This window comes from Pinus tabuliformis, chromosome 8, assembly GCF_031772625.1.
Source record: "Pinus tabuliformis cultivar Carrire ecotype Pingquan chromosome 8, CPIR1, whole genome shotgun sequence".
NCBI lineage: Eukaryota > Viridiplantae > Streptophyta > Pinopsida > Pinales > Pinaceae > Pinus > Pinus tabuliformis.
The window spans coordinates 908,302,510-908,312,548 of NC_142294.1; the positions used below are offsets into that span (position 1 = coordinate 908,302,510).

At 38.5% G+C, this 10,039-nt stretch overlaps 1 pseudogene; it reads right to left on the reverse strand.

Moving 5' to 3' along the window:
• Positions 1–6,869: 6,869 nt before the first annotated feature.
• On the reverse strand, positions 6,870–9,649 carry LOC149238480 (alpha-galactosidase 1-like; annotated as a pseudogene).
• Positions 9,650–10,039: the final 390 nt, after the last annotated feature.

Below are 10,039 nucleotides of genomic sequence, written 5' to 3' on the forward strand. Positions count from 1 at the left end.
AGCACTACCAACAAGTTAATACTATTTGTTATCTTGCCTTTCGGAACAAATTATGGGTTCTATAGTGAAGGATTGCATGTAACATTTGAATATCAATCTCAATAAAAGATCATTTTGGCTCAGACTTTTCATTCTCTAGTTTGTCTATGAAATGTTTGACAAAATTTCTTTATTCTATGAAGTGTTTGCTGAAGGTGTTTCGCTAAGTATTTGACAAAGGTTTGCATCACAACTTTTTGTAAAAGGTTTCAATAGAAAATTTTAAGATTTGTGAAGAAATTTTTCTTGGGTACGTTACGGTATACTTCTCTAATAGCCTAGGTACCTATGTAAAGGTGCCCAAGACATGGGTTGTTGAACCACCTAAAAATCACAACACAGATTCTAGTGAAAGCAACCAATCATTAGGGACACAAATCACTATTTCATCTAAGTGAACCAAGCTTGAGTATCATGGGTTATTCAATACTTTGTATAAGGATCCCCTTCCAAAATTAGGGCATTGAACTTGCAATGGTTTTTCTCCCTATGTAGGAGTGGCTAAAGGAAAACCCTGTTAGGTGTTTCCATCTCCTAAGGGGAAGTAACATTTCCTTAGTTCACCTTTCAATTAATAGGTTTTGGTGAATAATAATAATGATATGGAGGGGATAAGGCTTCATGGCCAAGTGCCATGGTCAAAGGAACTAATTTATGGGGGTATCCACATCTTGAGTGTATAGATGTGAGGAGGTATCATTCATGGATGCATGAGTTACCAACTTTTTTTTTACACCCCTCTTGTGTGCCTTTTACTTTTTCTTGATTTTTCTTTGTATTATTGCTCATAACTCAAGGGTTAGATATTGTTTTGAATTATATAGAAGTTTTATTACCCCTTAAATATGAGTTAACTTATCATTCATGCAAGGGTTCCTTATTTTGATGTAATGGAGTAGCATGTGCTTAGTAACCAGGTGATAGTCAGTGACAGCCATTATGAGTGAGGTAGAGCTCATGCTAGGATTTTTCCCACTTGTTAATTTTTATGTCCTTAGCCATCTTTTGCATTTTTTTTCTTTCTTTGATTTTGTTGTGGCCATGATATTCTCTTTTTGTTTCTTTTAGCTACATCAAGGGAAAATTTTCCAAGCCCTACAGAGGTATGTGGACGTAAGGGTTCCAAATCCCAAAGAACCAATGATTAGTTGAACCCGAATAATGGGGGTGAGATAAGGGCTTGTAGCGTATGATGGAAAGTGTTAAGTATGACATATAGGGTTAGATGGAACTACGTTATCTCAATTAGGGCTTCCCAAGTAGTGCCCCTCCTATACCCATTGGGCCATTAGGGGAGGTACCACTAAACTAAAATTGAAGATTGATCCCCCATTTAAGGTGAGAGAACAATATCATGATCAAAACCCATCCTTCTTCAAGATCACCCCATAATCTATACCAAATTCCCAAAGACAGACAAGCATAAGCACCCGATTGCAAAAATATCAAATTACCTTTTGACAGGATGCACATCTTCGTCCATGTGCCCTTACCAGATGGATGAGAAGCATATGGCTAATGAAAACGGTGGAGATATAATGGAATATCATCATCTAGTTGTGGCTGTCAGGTATAGGAAAAAAGTTCTCTCCTATGGGGTTACCCATTTTGGTGGCAATAGTATTTCAGTAAGTCATTTTAATTTTTTGATGATATCTATTTGGAAATCTTGTGTGACACTTACTCCTTCAATAAAATGATATAGGTTCTTTTTGATGTCCTTGATCATTTTCATTTTGTGATTCTTGAGTTAGTTGTTTTTTTCGATAGGCTAAGGGTTCTACAAATAATGTGTCTACCCTTTCGGTTAACTAGTCAATTTTTTCACCACAGAAGTTAAGTATCCTTGCCATTTCATCCTTGTAATCATTTTTCATTCTTAATGTAGTTTTCCATCAATTCTAAAATTCCACTATCAACTTTATCAATTTCTTTTTTTTTCTATTAGTTTATTGATTTGATCTATTAACACTTTGTGACTTTCTCCCAACTCCTTTTGAAATTGTCCTAATTATTTTTATGTATTCTCAACATTATTGAGATGGTATTATACTATTGACTTCATATTTCTACCAGTTAACTTCTACAAGTATTTATTCATTGTTTTTCTTACTCGATTCCATTTTTTTAAATTACTTAGTATAAATAAGTATTTAATTAAAAAATTAAGGTCAATTCATACAAATAAACATGTTGTTGTGCCTGTATGTTTTTTGGGTGCCCAATTAGTTAATATGTGGATAAAACAATAGTGCGGAGTGGGGATGGTATGAAAACAATGGTGGCAATAGTGTTGAACAATGTTGGGAGGGACCACACAACACAGGAGGTAGTGGCAGATTTGAACAACATCGGCAAGGATAACATGAAGGAGGCAGTGGTGGCAAATAGAGTTTAGGTGATAGGGAAATAATAGGAAGTGGCGGTAGGACTACATATGGTGGAAGAGTGCATAGATGGACTTCATACAACAACAACAATGTACAATAGTATACATATGGTACAAACATGTGTATGGAAAAAGTTGGTGGTGATGCTATATTTTAATTGATCTAATACAAATGTAATAAACAAGAAGAGAGTACAGTTTTTCAATAAATCATATGTACATATACATATATGTGTGTGTGTGTGTGTAATTTCCTTTTTTTAGAATGGTCACCAACCCAGTAGCTTATTTGATTCCCATAGGTTATAGGGAAGAAAGGGGATCAATTAATCTAATTGTTTGAATGAAACTTGGGTGAAATGAGCAACATTTATAAGTGACAATGAATAATTAAATAAAAAGGGTGTTATTAAGTGACTTCGGGAAAAAATAATCAAAACTTTATAGAGTCACTTTATTAAAAAAATGGGGAAAAGAGATTAATGCTTATTGGAACTCTGCAACTCTGTGATGAACCCCATGGTTATGAATACATGGCCAGAGGAGGTTGTTCCCCCTCCATCTGCAAACCCTCTGCTCATCAACAAGGTCTCTACATTCAACGATCTGATTGCATTTCTCCTAAACAAACTCAGAAAATAAATCGAAATTTTTTCGGCAAATTGAAAAGATCCCCTCTGTTGCACTCCCGTAAAGGGTTCACAAGACGACTCTAGTGTACTCTGAAAGAGATCTAGTGGGAAAGTTCATGGGCATATGGCCCACGCCTAAATCCATGAAAGGATGGTTTGACAAAACATGGAGACCAAAGATGAAGGGAAGTATTGGTATATTTGTTTACAGAAATTCTTTCTTTGCCTTTTTGTTCGAACATAAAGATGATCAGGATGTAATATTTAGGAATGGACCTTTATTTTTGGGATCTAGAGGAATGTATTTAAATAAATGAACCCTTGATTTTAGTCCAAATTAGGATATTCTAACTGCAATCCTAGTCTGGGTGAAGTTGCCAATGTTTCCATTGCCTTGTTGGAGTGACATCTGCTTAAGGGAATTTGAAAATGGGGTTGGTGGATATTTGGATCATGTGAAGCCCAAAATATCTCAATTTTCTTGTGCTAAAATATGTGTGTAGGTTGATCTGGAAAAATTCTTGCGTTCAGAGATCAACTTCACACTCAGCCAATGGAATTATCTACAAAACCTAGATTACGATCAGATCCCCTTTAAGTTCCACTATTGTCATGAATATGGCCATTTTGCAAGGGATTGTAATAAAGCTCCAAATACCTCAGATCCAGAATCCAAGAATGATAAAGATGGCCAATGGAAATTGCAAAAGCGAGGAGGTAACAAGGGTAAATTAGCGTCAACAAAAATCCATAATACATAAAACAAAAATGGGGCATATTCATTCAATAATCCTTCAACAAGTATCACATTGAAGGATAAAGAAAAGGTGGATTCAAATCCTCAATAAAAAAAATGGGGCCTATCCCTTAGAAAACCCATTCTAAGTTCTTCAATCCCCTGAAGATCAGGAACAAGAGGAGCCTGACATTCATGAGGGCCAAGAAATCAGCCTAGATCCAGAAGGAAAGGAAGATCAATAGGGTGGAATATGATAGAAAATGTTATCCACTTGTAGTTGATGACATAAATGTATCTAGTGGAGAAGAAAGGAACTCCCAATAAGGATGAGGCAAGGGTGAAGGAGGTTCGCCTAGAGGTGGAGTTGTTACTCATAATAAATCTTAAACCATTATGTAGGTTGATGAGAGCAGTGGTCATGAAACTGATGAGCGCAAAAGCAAAGGGAGCACACCAAATAATGTAGCTTAGGAGAGGGAAGCAGAGAAGAATAAAAAACTAGGAAGCCAGCCAAATATCACAGCAACACTTAAAGTAATAAGTGGCAAAGTAAATGATGGATCAGTAGGGGCAGGTCCCACTCAAAACCCCCATTGAAATGAAAATACTATCTTGGAAGATATTGGTTTAGGAAACCCTTAGAAAATGCTATAGTTCAAGGACTTGGTTAGACAGGAGAAGCCTTGGATTAGTTTCCAACAAGAAACCAATCTTAGAGAACATGAAATGTTGCAAATAGAAGAATTGTTATGGATAAACAACTCTAGAATTGCGCAAGATTCTTGAGGTGTATCAGAAAGTATATGTAAGTTTTGGTTCTTAGAGAATTTTTCACTGGTAGACTATATGAAATCTCAATATCAGATAATCGTTTTGTTAAAAGGGAAGGATTCGAGAGAGAGAATACCTTTTGTCAATGTTATGCTTCGGTGCTCTATGCAGACGAAGTAGAATTTTGGGACTCCTTTCAACTCATTTCTAACAGGGCCTCGAATATCGACTATGTCCTAGGGGGAGACTTTAATATTATCTTTAGTACAGCTGAGAAACTAGGAGAAAATTTGATCTAGGACCCCTTCAGGGAGCACATGTAAGATATAATTGGAGATTTGGATTTGGTCAATGTCTAGCCCAAAGCTGGTAGGTACACATGGACTAACTGGAGAGTTGGAGAAAATTATAGCAGCTCTACTTGACTATTTTTTAATTCACAATAACTAACTACTTAAGAGGGGAGTTAAATTTATGAAATAAGTCCTTAGGGTGTGTTAGCACCTAAATCTGCCTTAGGCTGAAAGAAGGCAAAAATTAGGGTAACCACAAACCATGCTCAATCTGGTAGCTAGCCCTACCAGAGCAGGAGAGGGATCTCTCCGAGTCATGCTTGGTGGATGGATAAGCAAAATGGTCTGAGATGACTTACAATGCAATATTTATCTTAGGCTAGTAAGTGAAAATGGATTTTGAAAACAATTTTATGAATGACCGAGCTTCTGGGATGCATATGGGACTGGCGCTCAGCAAAGAACAGAGAATCGAATATGAAGGCACAAATTATTCCGTGAGGCAAGGTAGGCGGAAAGCGTAGCAATTTCGGCTTAAGGTGATGGGGAATGTAAAGATTGCTGTAGAGAGTGAAAAGGGCATGGTCGCATGAATCCTTTTCAACAGAAGAGTAACACTGCACATGAAATTTTCCCACAGGCAGAGCAATATAAATTGAATTCTACCTAATCTCACTTAGAAAATTTCACTGAAATGAAACGTGAAATGAATTATGAAACATAAAAAGATACATATGGAACATAAGAACACATTTTCTACACTCACAACCACAAGAATCTCATGAAACAGAGTCGTTGCCTTTCATTAATTATTTGTCAAAAAATACACAGTGCAGAAATAAAGTTTCTTTCCCACAGTCTCCCAGAAGTTACAAGCCAGCCAACCCTTTGCAAATAACTTGCATACAATATATAGAATGTCTAAGGAAGAGATATAACGCCCAAGGGTTGGGGAGTTACTTGAATCATTGCAAAATGGAGATGGAAAGCCAACCATCAGCTACAAGTGCAGCGCTACAAATATGACATTTGGCTTGGGTGACTGTTTGCCTTCCTTCGCCACTTGGATAGAAGCAAATCTGGAGAAAAAACACTTTAAACGCCGCCTTTGGTGCCAATAAACCAAAGTTTAGATGAGCGGGCCCACTTGGAGAAGTCGCGAACCGAAATTTTGCGAAACAGAAGCAAATTGGCAATTTTTCCTCTGTGCGTCGCACTAATTTGGGGCATGTTTTGGGGAACTTACAGCTGTCCAAAATGTACCCAAGTGGGCTTTCTAGAAAGCATGTCCTGTCTACTTTCTAACCCAACTGGAATTTTCAAATTTGATGCTCATTTGCCCCTCCAAATGTCCATTCTCCCAAGACTGCTTTCTGTGTGTCAAAAACGTGGCAGAGAGGCCATTTTTTGGTGTTTTTTGACCTTTAAGAGACCCAGATCCTGTCAAAATTTCTTGCCAAAACACCAGTATGCGTGATTTTCCATGCTGAATCCAAAAATGCAAACCATTCCTCATTTGGAGATCTAGAATTTTAGGGTCGCGCCAGTGGCGCAACGCATAGGGAGAAAATCCCTATTTTTTGCCCAAAAAATTACCATGCGACCCAAAATTCCCCAAATTCCTTGAAATTTGAGCTGGAGGTTCTCTATGGGGTGCTATGATGTGCCAAGGAAGCCTCAGCCAAGATTCGAAGCCGATATTTCTCTTTTGCCTCTTTTTCCCTTTTGATGCCTTCCTTAGGTTTGCCTTCAAATTCCTTATTCGTGCCTTGCAAACCTTGTTCCGTGCCCAATAGTGATTTTTCATGTGCCTGAGCATGTCCCTGTCCTTTTTTTCTTTCGCCAACAGCTTCTCTAAGTGGATGTGGATCCTCTCGAGCCAAACCTCTCAATCAGCCTCTATCTCCTGCTGAATAGGTGTCCTTTCATTTAGGCTTCTTTGGGCAGCCTGTTGGTCTTCACAGATCTTTTTCTAGCTCTATGAGGCCTCCTGGGTGCATGTACCTCTATTGGTGAATCACTGTGGGTCTCCTCCTCATGAGTGTAGACTTTTCCATCCCCCATAGAGTCAACTGAGTTATTTTTTCATCCAAATTAAGGTTGCTAAAGCGATGTGGACCTTCTTTTACACCAAGGTCAGTTAACCATCTAGGTGGAAGCATGTCTAAATCTGGCCAAGACTTCCCCCTTAAACCATTTGCTCCTATCAAATTAGATTTATCAAAATCTCTTGACACATCGAAGTGGAACTCTACATCGCTCCAGTTATCCCAATCATCATTTGTTATTCGATACATATTGACAAAAGAGTTTATTTGCATGGCCATTTGTGGTGTAGCATCACTTCCAGGTGAGAGAGAGTACACCATAGGATGATCAAGCTCTTTTAAGATCAAATCAACTCCCCATTCAACATATTGTGTATATAATGATCTGAGGAAATCCCTCCCAGCTCCTAGGCTAGTTTGAACATTCATGAACATGCAGGGATCCAGTAGCAAGTTTGATTGATTAGACCAATGTCTTTAGCATGCCAAATCTTCCCACCTTCTTCATAAGGGACACCCTGGGATCCCATGATTGGAGTATTAGCATTAACTGCTTTGAGTACTAATTCCACGCTTGACATAAATTCCAAACTTGAGACCCATCTTATGCACATTATCTGCAACCTCTTTGAACCCTTTGCCTCCTTTTGAAGATGGCCATCTTGTGGGATCTTGGATTGGCCTTCCCCATTAATCTAAGATATCAGGTCCTGGAGAATTTTGAGATGATCCTTCTTCTATTTTCCTCATAACCATGTTGTAGCAGCTTTTGGGAAGCAATCTGAGCATTCTGTACACACTGTTCTTCGGAGGTAATCCATGAAAACAAGTCATATGAATTCCATCCCCTTGGTGGAATATTTGCCTGAACATCACCTGCTGAAACTTGTATCAATGTGAATTTAGGAGATTTTTGAGTGAATTTATAATTTTCATGCTTTCCTAGCTATATGCGCCGCGCCTTCCATGTGCGTCGCGCCAGTGTAAATTTACACTAGAAAATCTCTCCCAGTGCGCCGCGCTCCCTCTGTGCGTCGCGCTCTTTTCCAGGTGACTTTTGGAGGCCTTACCGGTGTCCAAATTTGGTACAGGATAGCTTGTTGGAAATTTATTTGAGTCTACTTTCCAACCCAACCGGCATTTTTCAATTTGGAGTTCATTTTCCCTGTCAAAAATCAAATCTCCCAAGACTGCTCAAAATATGCCAAACAAGGCTGCCTAAAGGCAAAGTGCTATTACAGTCAACTTTTGAATGCCTTCCTCAACTCCAAATTGAGCTCATGATAGCTCATTGGAAGTCTATTTGTGTCTAGTTATCATTTGACTCATCAATTAAGTCATTTGGCCAAATGAGCTAGGAGAAAATTTGATTTTCCCAAGGTCACTTCAGAGGTGCATTAATTCTCCCGAGGCAACTATATTTTTGAGATTTCTCCAAAACCATAACACCTGTGTAAAATGTGAAGGAGGTGTTTCTTCCTTGGCATGTTGTGGACAAAAAAATCTCTCTGTTTTCCCAAATTCATCTTTTATTGCTCATAAATCTCATTTGAGTGAAACCTATCCCGATGTGTGGGACAAGGATTTGTCAAAATGAAGCGAAATGAAGGGGATAGGGAGTTTCTAAATTATTGAGGAAATTTTGGGAAGTAGGGAGGGATGTTACGAAGTAGGGGAAAGTTTAATATCAGAGATTGAGTGACGGGAAGGAGTCCAAAAAGGCAAAACACAGGTCCAACCTAGAAAATTGCCAGGTTGTAGCAAGAAACTAGGGTTTGTGCGAAAATGAGGAATTTGGGGGATCTCAGTGATGGGAAGTGTTTGATAAGGTACTTTAAGGATAGAGGAAGGTGTATGAACATTTGGATACAAGTTTTGCCGATGATTTGGCCGTCCAAGAGAAATTTCCTTCAAAACCCTAGGAGAGGGAAATGACCTTACCTAGGCGCAATTGAAGCATGAACAAGGTGTAAAATGACCCAGTGGGACTTGACATGATAATGACAACTCTTTGAATGATGGTACACTCAGCTGAACTGTGACATGGACCGACATTTGGACAACTTTGACAAGGGTAAAATCAAACCCTAGACCCAATGCCTAGTGACCAAATTTTGCTTGAAGACTCACTGAAATGAAAAAATTTGACCTTGACGCATTAAAATCACTTTGTAAGAGCATGTTTGATCACTGGAGGAAGGCTGTAAAGACTGACACTAACATTGGCTCCAATAGGGATGGCAGCTCCTTGGAGGTGCCAAGAACTGCAGATCTTTGGGTGAGCAGACAGTGCCTTCGTCCATTGGGCTATGGAGTCCATTATTCCGACAAACCAACATGACTCAATTTATTGACTGAAACTTGACTCAAACTGACTCAATGCGAACTGAAATGACTGAAAAACTTGACTCTATGCAAAAGGAAATGACTCATGACTGACTTAACTAAAACAAGTATTTACAAAGCTTGTTCAATGGCAGCAGTCCATCAAGATTCGAGGGTTTCAAATCAAGATGACAGCCACCTGCGTACTAATGCAATATGTACAATCATGTGTAATGTGTCTTCCAATGTAACCAATCAAGTAGATGCCTCCTTGATTGATTCTCCTGATCAGATCTTCTGGTCAACAATAGATACTTGTAACTGGGCATCCAAAAAACTAATTGACCCTGATCTCCTTCATCACCGAATACTGCAATAATCACCTTCACGGCTGACTGCAGTAAATCTGCCATTGGATCCTGAAGAACATGAAGATTTTCTTCCTGCTGAAGAAACAAGGTGTCCTTTGCTTCAAATTCTGATCTTCCTTCATCATGTGCTTCAGTAAAACTATGCTCCTGGGCTTCAAAAAACTCTAAATAGGTAGATGAGTAGATATATTCTTGGAAAAACATTTCAACACATGAAACATATGAAGAGGAATCTGAATGGAAATCCTGAATGTTTTGATCTTCTGTGGTGTGAATGTATTGAATGAAGGTCTGATCTTGTTTTTCATACACTGACTGGATTACCTCCTCATGAAGGTTGTATTCTAATGAACTGAGAACATTTGGATCCAAAACTTTTTCTTCTTCATCCCAGATGATTTCAGCAGCAGATTTCTCTTTCATAGGATTCTG